General features: G+C 32.2%; 1 protein-coding gene across 4 annotated transcripts in view; it reads right to left on the reverse strand.

The window, feature by feature from the left end:
* Positions 1–20,757, reverse strand: part of LOC130445133 (uncharacterized) — a 430,540-nt gene that overhangs the window by 247,550 nt on the left and 162,233 nt on the right. For all 4 annotated transcript variants that reach the window (XM_056780650.1, XM_056780651.1, XM_056780653.1 and 1 more), the window contains one exon: positions 17,625–17,772. The gene's annotated coding sequence lies outside the window, so the exon portion shown is untranslated. The remainder of the gene's footprint in view (positions 1–17,624; positions 17,773–20,757) is intronic.

Here is a 20,757-nt window from a genome sequence, read left to right on the forward strand (position 1 = left end):
CTTTTTCAACATAGTCCAATTCTATCATGTACACTGAAAATGGTGACACTCTCGCCTTGTGAAGACATATTTAATTCATTCAGTTCACAAAAAATGTCAGCAAGCTTTTACAGCCAAAAAACATTGGATATACAAGAAGACAAGTAAAACGGATGATCAATAAGAAACGTCGGACTTCAATTCAAACAAACGCATTAAAACTTTTGCACGGAAAAGCCATCTAACTTCTGTGTGAAGTAGTAAAAAAACGTGTGAACTTCCAAAATCCTTACAAAGCGTACGGAATAGTTGACAATTTGTAGCACGCGCTTTTATAAGCTTATCTATGAGTTTAACATTGAGTCCATTGAATTTTCTCGTTGATCTTCTTCACCCGTGCCACAAAACTAGAAAATTTTCTTGTCATCTATTTTACACCATCTGTACTCACACTCACACAATAAGACCAGATATTCCATTCAAAAATCCATTGATCATATCTAAAATCGCTTCTCTAGTTGTGTAGGTTTTCAAAGGTTTTGCAAATAGTACAACTTCTTGAAAAAAATCTAACGTAGACAAGCAAGACTGCGACATTGTTATTTTGTTTATCAATTTTTTTTGTTATATTCATGTATAATACTTCTCTGGATTAGATGTTTGTGAATTTTGCAAATGAATTCAGTACTGTGCACATAAAATGGTTTTATATAATGACAAAGTTAATTCCTTATTTTCTCAATATAATCGTTCCCAATTCATCCTAATTCTCCATCAAAGTGAGCGTTTTGAGTATACGCTTGATCGTGTAGAAACGAAATTGGAAAGGAAAACAAAATAATCCTTTAAATAGGAAATTTCCTTTTTTCTCCCCCTGCATATGGGGATAAAAGGGATCTTTCACAATCGACATAAAGTCGTTATCCTCTATCTAAAGTAACCAGTGACTAAATGGTTTAGAGCATTGGGAATATATGAATTCAGGACCGTAACACTAAAATTCTTGTTAGAGAAATTGCAATAAATTTTTTTATAGTTATATAGTTATATGTTCTTGATTTTCGATCTATTTCAATAAATAACGTGTTTTGTTTTATCGATATGGTTTTTAACGTTTCGGCATTTTGAAAATAACTTACTCGCTGTCATATTAAGCCCCAGAAGTAAAAAGATTGCCAACTAAAACTGAGTGGTACCAGACCTAACGATTACTGGCAATTAGTAATGCAGATGTTATAGAACAGTTTATGATGGCCAGTGTATCAACTCAATTGCCAACTAAAAGGAAATAAAGAGTGTTTATTAGGTAACGTAATATTTTGATATCTATTAGGTTTGAAATTGTTTTTTTTTTCGAATAACTCAGGCCAAATTATTGAAAATTTTTATTTTGATAGTATTATAATTTTCTACCCTCAGTTGATTTTAATAAATTTATTGTAGATACTGCGATATATGATAAGAGGTTATGGTGATGTGTTACAATACAATACTATGATAGTGTTACAATTTGTAGACAAGCGTTTGGAAACATTTTAAAACGTACATTGTCACAACAAAACAAATTCAATTATGTGAATGAACCTTATAATTATTATACGGCAATCCGTATAATAATTTATATTAACAATCAATATATAAAACTAATATGTAGAATCAGTTTTATAATACATGTTGTTTACAGTGACTTTCCAGTAAATATTCCTTCAAATTCTAGCGAAATGTGGGAAAACATGTAATAGATTTGATTTCAATTGGCAAATTATTGTGCATTTTTTACATTCTACAGTATTGAGCCTTTAGCTAACTCTGAAAATTGCAGTAGATAGAAAAAGATCGTGCTCCGCGTTCCTAGGAAGATAGCTGTGCAATGGCCTTTCTAAAATAGGAGAGTGTGCTTAAGCAAACGTATTCAAATATAAATAAGGGTCAATATTTTGAGTAAGTACGAGTATCTAATAGCTTTCTTTGTAGTTTGAAGATCGCTCAAAATGAATCGGACAACAAATTACCCAAAAGGGAAGGACATATCGGAGATGTTACTCAAAAAGGGCATAATAAATTGCTTTAGAGGTCAAGTTCATTTCTATTGGAACTGATTTTTGCTCAAGTCAGACAGAAATCAATTTTCTAGAAAAATTGGCGATATGTAACTCCCATTTCAAAGACTTGTCTACAACAAACCCTAAGAATTTTACAGATTCAGCGACGTCATTGGTGGTGTTATTTAGTACAAAAGCCTACCAGAGACCATTGCGTTAGAACAACTGAGGCTTGAATCTCTTCACACGCGACGTTCCGGATCTTCTGTGATTCCCATAGTGTGGAGATGAAGTCTTAGATGACCGTGTTTAGCTAAAAGGCCTGCTAGCAGTTTTGCAACTGTTTAAGTGGAGCAATTGTTTGACAAGAGAAGCAAAGGCCTATCTATGTGTGCCTTATCTTTTTCCATACCAGGTATTAATTTCCGCATAGCCTGCTTTGCGAGAAGACTGCTGAGAGTTGGAATAGTAACACCAAGAATGGATATTAGGCTGACTCCAATCTAGCGGTTGATTGAGCCTAATAATAAGATAGCTCACATATTCAATGAAAAGTACCCAAATTGCAACCAAATGACTAAAATTTTACTTATAGACAGGGTACGAAATATTGAGGTATGACTTTAAACATCGGAAGTTAGATTTAAGATGGAAAGAGCATGTTAAAATGGGCAACAAGGACCAGAATCAAAATACAGTCATTATTACTGCTTATTAGTTATCGATGAACAAGGTGTTTCCCATAAGAGCCGACACAGATCCGAAGTGTTGCATCCCTGAAGAGTTATAAGGCTTCAAAGTTGGGCCAAAAATTTCGAAAAAAGCAATCGAACTATCCCAGTTGATAGAAAAAATTATATTTTGATACCATGGATAATTTGCTTTCAAAACGTTTTTCATTGTTGTAATTTTCCATAAAACTTTGTCAATTTCAAGGAAAATTCCAATAACCAAGAAGATATTTTCAACAGTGTTATTCAGAAGTTAGACAAAAGTCAAGATTTAGGCTATGACTTTTATTAGAATTAGACAATTTGCAATACAGTTTTTGAATTTTTCCAATTTTTAGAAACCTACAAATATGGCCCCATTCAGAGAAAAAAGTGGAAAAGTTGGAATAAATCAGATAAATTGAGGAGACTAGTGGAAAGAGAAAGTGGTATAAAAACACAAATTTCAATTTATAGAAATAAACATCAATAACTGGCATTTGCCGACGTCATAGTACTCTGGCAAGATCCAGTAAAAAACTTGAAATTGTCTAAACTATTGTGAGAGAATATTTCTAGTGATCGATGAAGAAAAAACAAAATACCTGGTGAGAAGAGACAATGAAGAAACCGATTTGACTATAAATTGTAATAGAAATAATATCAACAGAATAGAAAAAGTGAAACAAATCGAATATTTGGGAGTCGGTATGACAAATAAAGGAAACGGAAGGATGGAAATAGTAAAAAGAATAGCAAGAGACAACAAATAGTATGAAAAATGTTGAAACCAAAAGATATATCACGAATTACTAAAATAAGAATATACCAAACAATAATAAGACCATAAGTAACCTCCGCATGTGAAAATAGAGAATTGGCAGACTCAAGCAACCAAGTATTATTCATATAACAAAAGCACAAAGAGCGACATGGTTGGCACATAGAGGTAGAATGACAGAAGATACCCATCTATCTTCTGACAGAAAGAGTACTAGATGGTGGAGAAGGTGGAAGAAAAAAGAAAAAGACCGAAGAAAAAGTAGTTGGAGTAAGTGAACAGATTCAAGATCAGTGGGATTGAGGGGATGAAAAAAAGAGGAAAGAAAACTGAAAAAAAAATCGGAAAAACAGAGTGGAAGATTTCGAAGCCAAGGGGCCAGATAGGCCTGTAGAGCTGATATATACAAAAGTATATAGCACCATCTATTTGTGAAATTTACAAGTATGATTTAGAAATTCTAAAACATTCTGTTCCATATTCGAATTTAGTGAATCAACGTATGCGATGTGAATAAAAATTTCAATATTTTTTATTGAATCATTTATTACCATCAAGAGTGAGAAAATATGCATGATTTCTAGTCAAGAGATCTGTTAAAATTTGATGCAAATCTGAGTTTGGTGAAAATTTTTTTTATTCACTACCCAAAATTATTAAAGTGTAGTCTCATATACAAAAGTTTATGTATTCCAAGATTTCACATTTGCGTTCATAAATACTTAGAAAGAGATTTTTTATCTGCACTTCAAGACCTCAGTAAATAAGCGATTATTTAATAATGATATTTTTCGAAACAAATATTTACTTACAGAACTTTTATTTGTAGAAATTAAACAACGCTCTAAATAACTCATTTTAGCTGGATCTTCCTAGCCTGATTGTTAAGCAAACCTTATAAAATTACTTAACTGAGAAATTCTGAAGAATTCCGATATAAACAAAACTGATTAATCCTTGTAGGCTGATGTTGAGTGATATATGGTTCTAAATATAAAACTTATAACGTATTTCAGTTAACTACAGAACAGCTACTTCATTTTAGAATGATTATTCGGCTTATTAAACGCAGATGTCTTGTAAATTTACAGTTTACAATATTAAACTCAATATTTCTCTCTATTTTAATCCGGAGTACAGGGAACATTTATTTAACGTACAGTTACTGAACTTTATTCGCTCAATTTGCGTTGTTAAAGTTCCAATCCCTGCAGCGCGGTAATTTTGTTAGTTAATTTGGCACACCTGCTTATAGTAACACTTACATGATGTAAAGCTTCTCCCTCTCTCTTAGTTACTAATAGTTTATCAATAATAAAACAAAATAGAGTCACGGGTCAGAAACTTACTAGAGAATACAAGCTGTTAAGGATATTGAGTTACAACTTTGCAAATTTGGAACAGCATTTGTTTTGATATAAATTATCAATTAATTGATTTCTCTTTCATCTATAACCTTTGAAGTAACAACGTCAACATTGGGCAAATTACAGCCACCGTATTTTTGTTTAAAATAAAATAAATAAAGGTTTTAATTTCTAATTCGGAATATATGTATATAGAAGTGAGCTTTCATCATTTTTTGTGAAACTATTCTGGTCACTACAAAATTCTAATGGTTCAAAAATCTATCGAGAAGGTACCACAACTAGCCAGCCGTCTTGCGATAGCTACGAAAGTGGGAACTTGCTGTTTGTAGTGGATTGTGTTCCTCTTCAGACCAATTATGGCTTTTTAGTGATATATTGGAGTCTGACGAATTGAGTTGAGTGAGATTTTGTGGTGGTATGAACTGAAAGCAATAATGGCATACAAAAGTCAAGTATTGTGTAGTCAAGTCGTGTATAGGATAATTCTAGGAGTTTTTTATAGATTGAAGAAATTGTATTAACAATGACCAGTGTTCACGTGTTTGTGGGATTATTTTTCAGGCCAACTTCTCGAATCATATTAATTTTTATGGTTCTGAAAAGAGTAGAATGCTACCTCGAGAATACTCAGTTTTATAATTTGAATTTTGTTACCCACTCTGAAACACGCCTGTGAGACTTGAATAATGACGAATAAAACTAAACAAAAATTGGAAATCTGGGAGAGAAAAATACTAAGAAAAATTTTGGGAGGAAAGCAGACAGAGTTAGGATGTGAGAGAAGATCAAACAATGAAATTTACACAGTTTTCAATAAGTCGCCAATCAGATCGTTTATAAAGACAAGAAGGTTACAATGGCTAGGTCATTTAGCACGAATGGACGAAGACAGACTCTTGAAACGAGTTGCATGGAAGATACCAGAGTGCAAGAGGTAAAAAAATTTCAATTCACATACTGCTTACTAATTAATAATAATAATTAATAACTTTATCGATACTTTATACCAGCATCGCTTATTACTTTATAATTCTCAAATCTCAATTATTTCCAAAAACTGTACACAGTATCGAGTTTTATCAAAAGTAACTTTTTGGAGTAAATTGAATGATGTTTATGCTCACTTGATATTTTGATTAATAAATCAAGTATTGAAAAAGTTATTTTCAGTACTACTTGGAACGAATCGTGTATCTAGCGCCCTCTATAAGAGTAAGACATGAAAACAGATTCATTGGATATATCAGCTTCTAAAACATATTACTATAAAATTTCAATACAATGTTGCCAGTAGTTGCGGCAAAATCGTAAAAATGTGTAGCATATTTTTTTTTCTTCAAAGCCCTTTATCTTGATAGATATAGTGTTACGAAATTTTTTACTGAGCAAATTCCAAATATTTTTCGGTTTTCTATCTATTCTAGAGACAGGATCACCTTCTTTCGAAACACCCTGTATATAATTTGAAACGGGAGCCTAAGCCAAAAAACAAAAACCTTTCAAGTACTGTTGTTAATCAAAAAACAGCAACCAAATTAAAATGTTTTGCTGCGTAAGACAAGTTAAGGATGAAAATTGAAAATTATTTAAAACCAATAGTTTTTCCAAATATTTTTTTTAGAAATGATAAAATAAAAGCTCACTACGAAATGAGTTATAAATTTATTATAAAAATAAAATTATTACAACGTTTTTCATTTAACAATTTGTTCTCTCTTATAATTTACAAAATCCCAAATATTCTTTTCGAATATATACTATGTGAAAAACCCATGCCAGAATGATGCTTCATGTATACATTTTTGATAAACGGTTGAAGGAAACTTTTCTTGTATATTTATACCCTAAAATTAATAACAATATTTGAGCAAATTAAAGAGACTTACATACTCGGTCTTGGTAAGTTTTGCACCGCAAAATGTTTGTCCTGGTATTAGTCATGTTTTTTCAGCAAGACCAAGACCAAGGCCGCAAGATCAAGCCCAGTATCACTAATCACTACGGGATTGAAGTCCCTTCTTCACTGCTATCTATTTAAAATATACTCCGTTGTTTTGGTTCCTATTATTCTAAGCGGAACAAGTTTAAACACTTAAATGGAATTGAATGGAGAATTACAAATCTTTCTATTGAATATAAATTATAAAAAAACTAACTATAACATGACCACAATACCATCGGTTACTTACAAAATTTAAATAAGATGATTAAGTATTTTAAAACATACATCACCTCCGAAATAATAATTTCATTCCATAATTTAGTCGTAAAATTAGCTATTAATTTCATTTCAATTTATTCGTTTGTATGTTTAGTTGTAGTTGTCAATATATTCACAAAAATAAAGCCACTCGGACTCGTGTTTCATTATAAAATGGCTGTTTTCCTCGTTTAAGTGTCTATTCACTTTGAGGGTTTCAGAGAAAATGCTGGAGTGCCAAACACCAAACAAGTGTTTGTTACATAGATCGATTACAAAAGAAAGCATTGCGAAAAACAAGGTTTACTTCAGTCCATGAGATATTTCCGTTAAGAAGCACTTTTATTTTAGCACACATCCACTTCAGAAAGAAGACAAAACTAAAAGTTAAATGGCTGCTTTTAGTACATGATTTTTACTACACCATCTTGATGGAAATAAAAGATTAATTGATTATTATTTATTTTCCATTACCGTTTATCCACATTAATAATCCTTTAATTTGAAAATTTACCACTCTCTATATTTCACCCCCTATAGAAAATTCAAATAAATACAAAGCCACGTCGCAATTATTTTTAAGAGGGACGGTTTGTAGGCTGGTTTTCAACTAAATTACATCAAACCTCGAGGGCGAGCACACCCTTAAATCCTAAATGGGAAGGGGGATTCACTGTTACCTCATTTCAAAGAGCGTTTAACTACTTCTCTGAATATATCGCACTTGGCCTTTTTTATGAGTTTCAGATATGAAAACACTTTGTAATACGAGGTGTGGCTATTTAATAACAAGAATGGTGATATCAAATTATCACCTTCAAAACCCCTCTTCTATTCCTACATGGCTCCATGGGAATCTTCCATTCTTCGTAAAAGTGCAGGAAGTCTTTTTCTTTCAGGACAAGCGCTGCTTTTTTTAAAGACCCCAATCAACACACCTAGCTAGTCGAAGGACTTTTTCAAAATGATATTCCTCGTTTTTTGTCCTGAAACGTGTGTTTTCCACCTTATTATCCTTTGTAGTCATGGTTATAAAAATAGGGACAATAAGAAAAAATCAGCATGGAGTAAGACCCCAGGTCTGAAACAATCGAGGAGATTTCTTTCTTATTGTACCAACTAGTCCCAAAAAGCCTATTCAGTGAGTAAGTAAAATAAATAATAAAATAAATTCCCGACAACTCTTTTCGTTTCTGTAAGGAACTGAAGAAAACAGACGAATACCTCAAGCTCCTTAAGGCCAGAAAAGGTAAGCCACCTAGTTCTCAGACATTTTGTAAAGTCGTTTCTTCCTGACTGGTACATAGTAAGGGGACATAATAAATGAAAAAGTTAAAATTGTAATGGTAAGGGTAATGGCGATATAATTTTTAACTAACTTTTTGAACAATGAACCTATAGAATTTAAAAAGTCAGATAGGGTTGCAGCAGATGGAGGAAAAAATTCATTTCGCTAACTAGAGATATGTTCCAAGTTCAATTCACGCGTTTCACCTTTGTTGTTTTCAATTACTGGTTGAATAAGAATAATTTCATTCCAGACACACAATCTGCAGGTTTCACTAAATCTAGTGTCGCCTTTATCTATGAAGTAGCGAAAACTTTCCAATTATTTTTCTATTTGGAGACGATCATCACTTAAAATACTATTCAGCTTATTAATATCAAGGACGCTTGAAAAACAAAAACTGAGAAGCAGAAAATCCAGTTAATTCGAAAATCTCTTTTGATCTTTGTAAAGTATTTATGCAGTTCAAAGTTTGCAAACGTTTAATTTTCAAAGACGTAACGATAACCTTTCATTTTTCATTCGAGAGTATACCGATTACCGACTCAGCTATGAGAGTGAAGTAACACGACAAAGAATGATATCAGTTTGGCGATGGTTAATTAGAAATGTCACGAGTTGAGCAAATAATACGAAATGATTGATATTAAATTTTGAGAAACAGATCAAATAATACAGAATTAAATGTTCCCAACATTTTAATATTGACGGTTAAAAATAAATATATAAGTAAATAAAAGATAAAACAGAACTTTTAAGACCTAACCAAAAATTGAACTTTTATTCTTTAAAAATGTGAAAGATAAGTATCTTCTGCTTTTTACAGTTGTGGAGGTCATGATGGTATATCGGAAACTATAAGTTCGATTGAGTTATTCAGTAGGCATACTACATTCAAATATAACTGAACCAAGTACTTTGAGTTGATTTCTTATGGATTCGGTCATACCATGCTCAAGCCGAACTGAAACAAGAATATGGAATTTCATTTTTAACGGATTTGGTTAGGTTAGGTTAGGTACTAGAATCAAATATAATACTTTGAAATTGATTTTTTATAGACTTGGTAATATCAAGTACATTTGATTGCTTATTTGAAACAAAAATACGGATTTATTTAGATTTTCTACAGTTTGGAGTGAGTTACCCTCAGGTAACCCACCTATGACTAATATTATTTCGAGGCAGTTTTATCCACTCCTAGTTATAATTCGGTTAACGTTATTCTCCAGATAATAATAAGCGATAACGCAAACCATTCGATTTTAAAGCTATTTTAATCTGCCGGGATACATAACTAGCGTATTGTAATGTTTTTTTTTTATTTTCTAATTTATTTAAACTGTTTTTCAACGATGGGATAAATTTATACACACTGTATTTAACGTACTTAATTTATTTGAACATTTAAACTAGACTTAGCTGATTATAATAATTAACTTACCACTAATACTTAACTAACTTATATAATTTATTTAAATTCATCGGTTAATTTTCTATGTCGTTCTGTTCATTATGAACTTTGATTATAAATTAACTATTTTCTCTAAACATGCTCGATATATATACAAGAAACGATATTTCAAGAATTTTAGCAAGTAAACAAACAAAAACAAATAAATAAAAATACCTTCCTAGAAATTAATTGAAAAGAAGCAATATCAACAAACCGCCTGTTATATGAACACAAACCTCAAACGAATTCCGCTGTTTATAAAAAATATTTCAAGCATGCCGCGAGTACGCTAAATTTTGGAATTCCATCATTACTGGATAGGGCCGGCTTCATTTCAGGGACGAGTTCGTAACAATATGTATCACAAGTTTTCGGAAAAAATGCGTTGACTTACTTTAATTCCAAATAACTTTTAATTTTTATGTTTCTAAATCGTTTTGATTCTACGTTTCTTCTGATATATAATTATATTTTTTTATAATTTTTCACAGAAAAAAACTTGATGTTTCGAGTTGTTGCGATCTTTATCAAAATATATTTTTAATAATTAATTTCAATTTTAAATTATAAGATACCTAAAATCAAGACGATTTGGATACTTAAACATATCAAAAGGTCTAAGAAATAAGATATTGAAGAAAAATAACTTATAATCTAATTTTTACAGTATTTGTTATGTTTCAATTTTCAATTATCGTCAATTTCTGTCAATTTTTTACTTAGTTATAGCACACAAATTAGATACCCGGAAAAGTTTATGTTTCTAAATTGTCTTGATTTTGGCTTACTAAAGACAGATAAAAATTAGACATTTCGATCTGTTGCGCTTTATCAAAATAATAGAAGGGATTTAAATATTGGAAAAGAAAAGAAATGTCCAACATATACTGAAAATCAGTTGCGCAGAATTCCGATATGCTGCCGTGCATTAAGAAGACGTTATTTCAAAGAGAACAAAGTTGTGATCATGGATGATGTAAATTAATCAACTTATCACATTCAGAAATTAAAAGCTATAATGAATTGTGAAAATTGTCCCAATAATGTGAAATATAAATTCAAAAAGAACTTTTAAGATAAAGTTTTGGTCTGATGTGCCATATCCGAAGTAGGCATTTCCCGTAATGTCTTCCAAAATTGGTTGGTCATTGCAATGACAAAATAATATATTGGCCGGATCTAATTTCTTGTTACTATGCCACAATAACGAGAGATTGGTTAGTGCCTCACGACATACCATTTGTGCACAAAAGATAATCCCACAAATGTTCCCCAGGTTCGCCATATTGAAGAATTTTGGGTGATTGAGCAGAAAAATATCAGATGACGGTTGGGAAGCCGAAATGAGCAATAACTTCGACGTAGAATATTTCAAAAAATTCGCGAAATTGGTAATGTGAAACTTTTCATCCATTGTTTGAACTTAATAACTTGATTCTGTTGGAACGCGATTTGATATCTCGCGCGATCAAGTAGTCCATTATATCGGAATTAAGCTTATAACATGTATCATATGTTTGGGATTAATTTTACTTTAAGTGAATTCAATTTATTCAACTAAGGTATTGAATGAGAAAAATGTTTTCATGTGGCGTCACTCTAAATAATACCAAAATTTAAATAAAGCATTCGTATCAACAACACAAGTACGAAATATCTATTGATCGGTCAAACTTTGTATGGTACAAGTGTGGGTCAATCTAAAATTATTTAATGTTATGACTTTACTTCGAAAGTGGAACAGTTGTGCCTTACAACGTTAAAGCGGTAATCTAAATAGCTTCAACAACTTGGATGTTGCTTAAAGTATTATCTTTTAGATGGTTAAAACATTGTACGTATTAAACGTTACGATGAAAGTCGGTGTTGTGGAATTCTGTTTAAGTTCCAGCTAGTTCATATTTGTAATAAATATCAAACTCTAAGCACAAGTCATGAATTAAATTGAAAAATTTAGTGGCTGAAATTTTATAAGTTTTAAAACAATGAATTACTCGTAGATCACAACTGAACTCAAAAGGGTAATGGTAGATATATTTAACAAGCAGTAATATGAGTCATGACTTATACCGTTGAAGTTTCCAGTAAGGCCGTTTCGGATAGCCACTAATTTGATCCCAAAGTATTTATATTTATACTCCGTCTACCAAGTTCTTTCCGCCTGAACGGGTACACTCGCCTTCCAGCCTTCCTCACCAAGTATAGCTATTTTGAATTTATTGTTGAAGCCTATGAGTTATCTAGTAAGAATGTTTGTTTTTATCAATTTTTCAAATTATCTTATACAACTGTTTGTTTTAATATTAGCGTCATATCAATTTTATTATTATAGCTCCTTTAACCTGAAGAGAAAGAATATAAATTCCGATCAGTAAGCTACGACGACGGACTGTCAAATATTTTGAAAGACTTTCAATTGCTATAAGCACAGTAAGCAGAATTATTGCAAAATTTATTGGAACGAGAAGTGTGGAGAATGCTCCCAAATTTGGACGACCAGAAGATGCAAAGTTAGATATTCTATTGTCATTAAAACACAACCCTCATGCAACTGCAACAGGAATTTCTTCAAACAAAATGTTAATCAGTCTTTTGTAATTCAGTTTTTTTAAATAGAAAAACTGCACCCATACAAAGTTCAATCAACTCTTAGCAGATGATCTGAACAGAAGTTTCGAATTTTGTGAAATCTTCGTAAGGTTTTGTAATGTAGTATTTTCAGATGAGGTCACGTTTTTTTTTTGAAGTGAATCGACACAATTGTCACCACTGTGCTTTTGAAATTCTCCATTGGATTTAGAAAAAACACATCCAGCGCCCTCATAAAATGAATGTTTGGGTAGAAACCGCCAGGAGAAGATTGATCATTGACTCTTATTACTTTTACATTTTAGTTTAGAGCAGAGCGATATTTGAAATATCTTCGTATGGTCTCATTGTAGAATTTCTAGATCCAGAAAGCTTGAATCTCAGTATTAGATTCCAACAAGATGGTGCACAACCACATTTTTTTCTTAATTTTCGAGGTTTTCTGAATAACCATGGAAGGTGGATTTGAAGTCGTGGTTAAGATCACCTGAACTTACCCCACTTGATTTTTTTCTGTTAGGACATTGACTAAAAGACAATGTATAATGACTCGTAGAACTCCGCAGACGATCGAAAACTTTGGAAAGCTGATCTATTATCGCCTTGGCCTATGTCAGATAGTGAAAAGGACACCGTTTGAAAATTTTCTATAAAATAGTTTTGGTTATTCTAATCAATTTTCTGGCTTTTTTGATGTTATCCCTAATTAAATGATTTTTTTTAAAACGCAAAAAACAAGTTTTATCAAATCATATGAAAAAATTTTGTCTTCCATTTGAAAAGAAAAATTTTTTGATGACGTTATAGCAGTTTTTATTTTGGAATAATATTTGGAATAACTCCACTACAATAATTTCATATTCAAGCAACAATTTGTTAAACTTATGCTGAATACAACACTCCTATACAGTTTCTGTTCCGTATTGGTCCCAGCCATTAAAGTAACACACAACAGCACTGTCCCAATAGATCATCTGATAGAAGAAAGAACGACGCAGAACGAGTATTGCAACATAGAAAAGAGGAGGCGAAGAAAAAATACTCCTAAGCGTGCAGAATAGTAGATTAGCGAAGCTAGAAGACAATGGACTCACGGGCTAATCAGAAGAGCGAAAAACTGGATAGAAAGGGAACATTTTGACGCAATACCTAACGGGACATGAGTATTTCCGGTGCTTTCTAAGACAGGTCGGAAAGTCAATAGATGACGAATACAAGTAACGTTGGGAGGGGACTTACCCTTGAGACAGTCATTCGACAAATGATAGAAAGTAAGGATATATGGGACGCTGTAAGCACCTTTGTATTGCTCAAGCTCAAAGACATGGAACAGAGAATGCGAGAGAGATTGGAAAACTCCAAAGAAAAGGTGTCGAAATAATATACAACAGAGAAGCCTGTCAAAGCTTTACAACAGAGAAACCAATCAAAGCATGAATAGGACCAGGACAAAAAAGAGACCACTCCGAAGTAAGACTAATCCAGGAGTAGCCAGTCATTCCCAAATAGTTGATGAGATTAAGGGTTTTAGTTGGTAGCTTTGTTGTTGGTGTATTCAGAAGCACTATCCTGAGTTACAACTTTCATTTAGTACATGAGCTCTGCCCCCCTCGTCCCCGAATTTTAGCTTTTAGTTCCTGCACGAACATTGCTCCCTCGTTGTTACAGAAAAATATAATTTCCGATTTTCTTCGCTATGAATTTGTTAAAATATTTTTTTTCAAATCATTGTGGGAACCTCCAGTCGTCCGACAGCAAAACCATCAAAGGCTCCGTTACCCGCCAGTGGAATTCCGAGCTCTTAGATTACATTAAGTGATTTTGTTAATTCGGATGTTAACGACATCACCACCGCTCAACGTATTGTAGAAACTTTCTAGTTTATGGAAGAAGGGGAGGAATAGAAGATCTGAATTTCGCGAGTTTACAAAGGTAAGGAATATACATGTTTCCATTTAGATGAATGTCTGAATTAATACTATAAATGTTAGAGAAATTCTATTTGGGATTCAAAGTAGGTGTAACTCCTTCTACTAACTTCTTGTTCAATCAAACTGTTATTCAATTACGATTTGTGCTATTATGAGTATTATAATTTACGTTACGGGATCGGACGATTCACCAATTTAATTGTCAAAGTTGAGACATCAAACTTAACGAAAAAAAATATAGTAAAATTAATATTATAAATTATAGTTATAACGATATCAAATATAAAAATATTATAGTATTCAGTGAACGAGTAATAGCTATTACTCCTAAATAGAATACTATACTACAGATAAAACACAATATATTATTAATCTTTGCGAACAAATTATAATTAATATTGATATTACAACAGTTGTTGAAAGTTATAGGTGGATGTTCTTCAAATGTTATGTGTAGTACTTGTACTACTTTGTATGGTACTTTATAGGGATGTTCATTACTGAAAAAAAAATTTGCTCAAGCAAAGTATTAATCTTCATCTAGAAAAAAAAAGCTTCCCACAAAGTTTGAGCTCTTAATATTAATTTTAAATATTTATAATTAGAATATGGATTTTTTACCATTTAAAATGCATGTAAAAAATTTCTTTTTCCAAATTTCTAGCTCACTTTTTACAATAATGCAAATCAGTTTGATGGACCTTGTGTGCTATTTTTTCTCTTTGGAATCGCTTCAGTTTTTTTGTGAAACTTGCACTGGTTCACCAATAGGAGTCGTTAAAACACAGTTTTTGAAAAAAACATTTTCTCCTATTGGTGAACCAAAGAGCATAAAATTTTACATGCATTCTAAATGGTAGAACTATTCAAATTGTAAGTACTTAAAATTGATATTAAAAGAGCTCAAATTTGACAATATATTTTTTCAATATATAGATAAATATTTTGCCTAACCACTCTAAGTTATATTTGTTAATCACTTTTTTACCCAATTTTCTTTCCTTGTTGTAATTTGTTGTTTATGTTGCCGTCGATGTAACCTTGAGTAACTGCGGTTGATATCCATCCTCTTAGTTTTTTTCACAGCTGGGATGTGAACTGAATCAGAAGTTTTAGAAACATACCATTTGTTTTTCCATACTAGCGAATTTATTTACGCTTTTTGTATGGCGCATTAACCTTTTCGGTAATTTAAAAATAAAGAGTTTGATGCAGCATAAGCTCACGACTACAATTTTGGATAATATATGAATTTCTTCTCTAGTATAGGAATTTGATCGAACTATGATCTCATCTCATGAATGTCTTCGTGGGTCACTTGACTAAAATAACTTATAGTATATTAGATATGCCGCTGAGGCGAGTGAAACTCTAAGTGATTTGAGTGATTTCCACGCATCTAAGCCTGAATATGTTCCTTCCCTAAAGTGCATGTGATAATTCAGAATACAATTCTAGGGTAGTAATCCTCACATAGTGAAAGAAAATCACCCTAAAAAATATTTTGATAGAATTACTATTTCTAACTTCACTTCTTGATCCCAGAAATACCTGACCCAACAGAGAAAACTCAAAAAAATACATTTCAACGTAATGTCCTTTTAGCTCCATACAATTTTCGCAGCGATGTTCAATAAGTTCGATACCTTTTTTAATTAGAAACGTCAAGCTTCTCAAATTAGCTATTAATTGCCGAAATTATTTAATTATTGTTGGAGAATCTTTGACCCAGAAGCCTTTTTGTCAAGCCTGGGAACAGAAAATAATGCGGGAGAGCTAAATTTGGCGAATATGGTGCATGAGGTAGCAATTTTATTTATTATTAATTTTGGTCGGATGTGTGAGCTGGTGCATTATCTTGATGGAGCAACATTTCTTAGCTCAAATGTTGCAATAAGTTCGTATAATACTCGCCGTTGATAGCTTCTCTTTTTCAAGATAGTCAATTTTCCACGCGCATCCAAAAAAAAAACGACGTAATGAGCCGGTGCTCCCTTTTCAGTCTATTATTTTGTTTCGGATGTGAAGTAATGATCCCATGTTCCATTCTTGGTTATGAAACGGCGAAAAAATCCAGCTTTAGGTGTAGCCAAAAGTACTCTCTAAGAAATCTGCATGCAAAATGGTAGATGGATGATAGCACCTGGTAGGAGACAAGCTTAGGCACACATAGATGAACCTTTTGCCTCTCTTACAATCAATAACAACTTCAATTGAACAGTATAAACATCACGAGCGATCCGGAATGCCGCTGGTGGATGGAGGAGGAAGATACTGGAGATCAAGCCATCGCAACGCAAAATATAGAATCAACAACCTAACGAATCATTCGTGAAATCAAATTTGGACATAAGAAAGCTGTGCGCAAGAAGGGCGCCGCGTTTGCTCACAATGGATCAAAAGCAGCGTCGTGCAGATAGAGTGTTTCAATGTTTCACAGAAATAGAACCGAATTTATATAGCCATGGATGAAACGTAGTCCATTACTTTACATCAGGAACAAAAAACAATGGACTGAAAAAGGAGAACCGGCTCCATTTGCGGTCAAGATGATGGCGTCGGTTTTTTGGCATGCGCGTGGGATTATTTCCATTAACTATCTAGAACAAGGAAAAACTATCAATGGCGAGTATTATGAAAACTTACTGCAACGCTTGAGCAAAGAAATTAAGCAAAGACGGCTGTTACTTTATGCACCCTATTCGCCATGTTTAGCCCCCTCGGATGATTTTCTGCTTCCAGACTTGGAAAAGTGGCAGTTATTATAAAAATGGTATTGAACTTATAGAACATCGCTGGGAAAAGTGTATGGTGTTATGAGGACATTGCTTTGAAAAATAAATATATTTTTTTCCAAAATTTTTGTTTGTCTTGTTTGTTGGGCCAGGTACTTCTGGGACCATCTTCATTTAACCGAACATGTTTTTGTCGCGGACCCTGCCAATATTATTCCGTCAGCGGATTTTGACTTCTGCTGTATTATGTTCTGCTTATTAATGATTGTATAACTTTTTTTTTCCATGGTGTAGGGCTCTTGAAGTTAGTAAATAACTGTTGATAAATAATATCATTAAAAGAAATACTCTTAATTATAGAACAATTTATAAATACTTATTGATACAACAAAGTGAATGAATCCGTTCAATGCCAATAAAACTATTTAGAAATTCTCTCAGTGCATTCCATTAAGTTTCCATCTTTCCAATTAACATGAACGGTACATTGGAAAATTTATGTATAATGGGAAACGCCCAAAACGGGATATTACTGGAAATTACCTGAGGTCTTATAGGAAGTGATTCTCCATGTAAATTGCGAGTAGAATTTGTGAGGTAATTCTCCTGATGGACGCTACTAATGACTTCTGGGACATTTTCAGGCGAAAAACTGTCAGCATTTTCTTGGGACAGTGATTTATTTGGGTATCTGAAAACAATAGAAATGCTATTAGAACGAATTTAAATCTTTTTAATTACTGATTATTTATATAGTAGCACAGGATCAATTATTATGTATTGTTGCTCTAATTTAACAGAAATCTAGATTAATAATTCTATTTCTTGAGCCGAACCTGCTCTTCCATATTTTACCATGGCAGCCGATAAAATCAATACATAAATTAATATCGTCTAGTCCTACAATTATTAATGATTTAATAATCTTGACAATTATTTCAGAACCAGATAAATTATTGTTTTCATAAAGTCTGACTAGAAAAACCCTTCAATCACCATAAATTTTATATACGGAAATACAATCAACCAAAAGACGATATATTGGCATTTTTGATGTACTATAAATTCTTATAACTTCTTACTCTCCCATTTTTTCCTTCACATATTTTTACTCGTAACAGTAAATTGAATGTTTAAGGTATATAAGCAAAAGCAACTAAAAGTAGTCTTTCAATGAATCAATGTTTACAAATTAAATTCTCTTTGATTCTAAATTCCACGTTTTCTATGCGTAGAAAAAGAACTGAAGGACGTGGATCCGCATTCAGTAGACTACTTATCTTAATTCCCCAATAGAATTGCCTTTTTGGACGTTCTCTAAGGATTCGTGCGGGACTGGCCGTATTTAAAGGTTAAGCACTACGCCAATTTTAACCTAAACACCCCCAATTTGTAAATAATAGAAGTTGATTTAGCAACGACATGAAAAAAGAATGTGAACATATTTAATATTATTATTACTAAACTGTAGTTTTTCATTTCGGGTTCTATGTTCTGTTTTGATATTGAAATACTTGAGTTAAATAATTCGTTATTAGACTGTGCAATGATAAATTCTCATCATGCGTGATTTCTAGATATATTTTAGTTAAAATTAGTCGTGATTCACTAGAATGCTTGAAACTATTGTATTACTCTTTATTTTCTGCAATTTGGAAGCTTGGTTAATTACCTAACAACCCCCCATCTTTTTCTTTTATTATTTCATTATTATTTTTAAACCAGAATAATGCTTTTTTTCTATTTCTTATTCTACTATTTTTTTGAAACTATTACGGCGTTTTCCAGAATTTGATGTCGTTCTTCCGTCAAGGCAAAGTACCAACAGAGTACCAGCAAAGATGTTTGATCGTCTCTTCTCCTTCGTTACAATTATTGCAATAGTTTCAGTTGTCACTCCACATTTTTGAAGTCTTGCGGCAACAGTTGTTTCTTCAGCCTCCACTATCTTTGTGCCTCTATGCTTTGGAGTTTCTTTTGATGATATTGTTTTTAAAGCTACTTGGCTATTTATGTAGATTTTTAAGTTTCTGCTTGATTCACCGCTTTTACTTAACAGTTGGAAGTCTTCTTTATTGCGTTATTTTGAGAAGTTATATGGAGGTTTTCTAGTTTTTAATTTACTCATGAAGCTAAAAGCTAAACTTCTCCCTAAGCACCGAAGAGACTTTGAACCTTCAATACTGTTTATCTTTACATGCCAGGAATGTATGTATTCTTTACGTTGAGTAAATAGAAAGGAAACAAATATATATATATATATTTTCCAGCAAGGTAGAACTGCTTTTAAGTTGTAACTTGGCATTCGGCACAGTAGTCACTTCTGATTTATTTATTCTAACATTCGAGTTTTTGAAGAAATTAATTTGTTATCGACCTCCCACTTCATTCGAGAAATTCAATAAAACCTCGGAATGTATTCGAATTTTTCCTCTACCTATCGACACTACACCTATCAAAGTTAATTTTAGTGTATTTGTGGTGATTTTATAACAGAACGAATAGAATAGACAGATTCCTTTTATACAAATCTGTTCTTTCTACTCATTACTTCTTCAGTAATTTCCATCTGTGTTTCCTTCCTCATTTTATTTTTTTCCCGCAATTCTATATCTACCAGGTTGGAGTTTCAACTCAACCGATACACCACAAGAAACATCTGGGTTGAGAACTGCATCCATCCCAGATTTCCTTAGATAAGTCCCAGTCTTATATTTAATATATGTTTCAAATTTATAACTGCTTTTATTCGTTTTGGATAATCGTGTTCGGAGATATATTGAGTTTGTTTAATTTTTATTCTTAATTTAATTAATAAGGTGTTTCCAGCTTTTCCGCCTTTTTTATTAACTTTTAACGTCGTTCGTTGAAAAGCTGGTGGCGTCCAATTTAATATTAATTGTTCACCGCTCTAAGGTTATAAAGTTCAGTATCATCGTTCAAAAAATTTCTCAATAATTCATTTTGTATACACATATTACACACATACTTACATATTTTACTCATTAGAATAATTTGTAATTGATATTTATTTATTTATTACAATCAGTTATTAAGTATTATATATTTATTTTGCTCATATAGTAAAATCATGTCGGCTCTATTTTTTTAACAATAAAATTGTTACTAATTAATGAGGGGGACGAGGATACAACAAAATAACAACATTCTTATGTTTATGATAGGGAGAGACTTGATTTATTCAATACGTGTAAGATTACTTTTCCTCAATCATGTAAACGCAATTAAGTTATAGAGCCTTAATCTAGACTTCACTGCGTCAAAATCATTAAAACACAGAAAAAATTATGCAGTTTATCATAATTAACAGGAACTAGAAATAACCGGCGGACTGAAATTAAATGACGCTATGTTTCTTGCAGTACTCCAATACCTTTACCAAAGCAAAAGCAGTAACTTCATTTAAGTAATATGAAAGATTAGTTTGTCGCATTTTATGTCCCTTAGAGGTACTCAAATATATTAATTCATTGATTTGAAATGATAAAATTATTACAATTACAATTTTGGGAGTAATCGCTAGTTTTTCGATGAAATGTTTCAATATCTTTGCGTCCTAGGTTGAAGGAGAATATCATCCTGTCATTTCGGTACTCTTGAGTAATTTATATGATTAAATTCATAATAAAATTTGTCATTATAAATTATGAATTGA

This window comes from Diorhabda sublineata, chromosome 6 (assembly GCF_026230105.1).
Source record: "Diorhabda sublineata isolate icDioSubl1.1 chromosome 6, icDioSubl1.1, whole genome shotgun sequence".
In the NCBI taxonomy this organism is placed as follows: Eukaryota; Metazoa; Arthropoda; class Insecta; order Coleoptera; family Chrysomelidae; genus Diorhabda; species Diorhabda sublineata.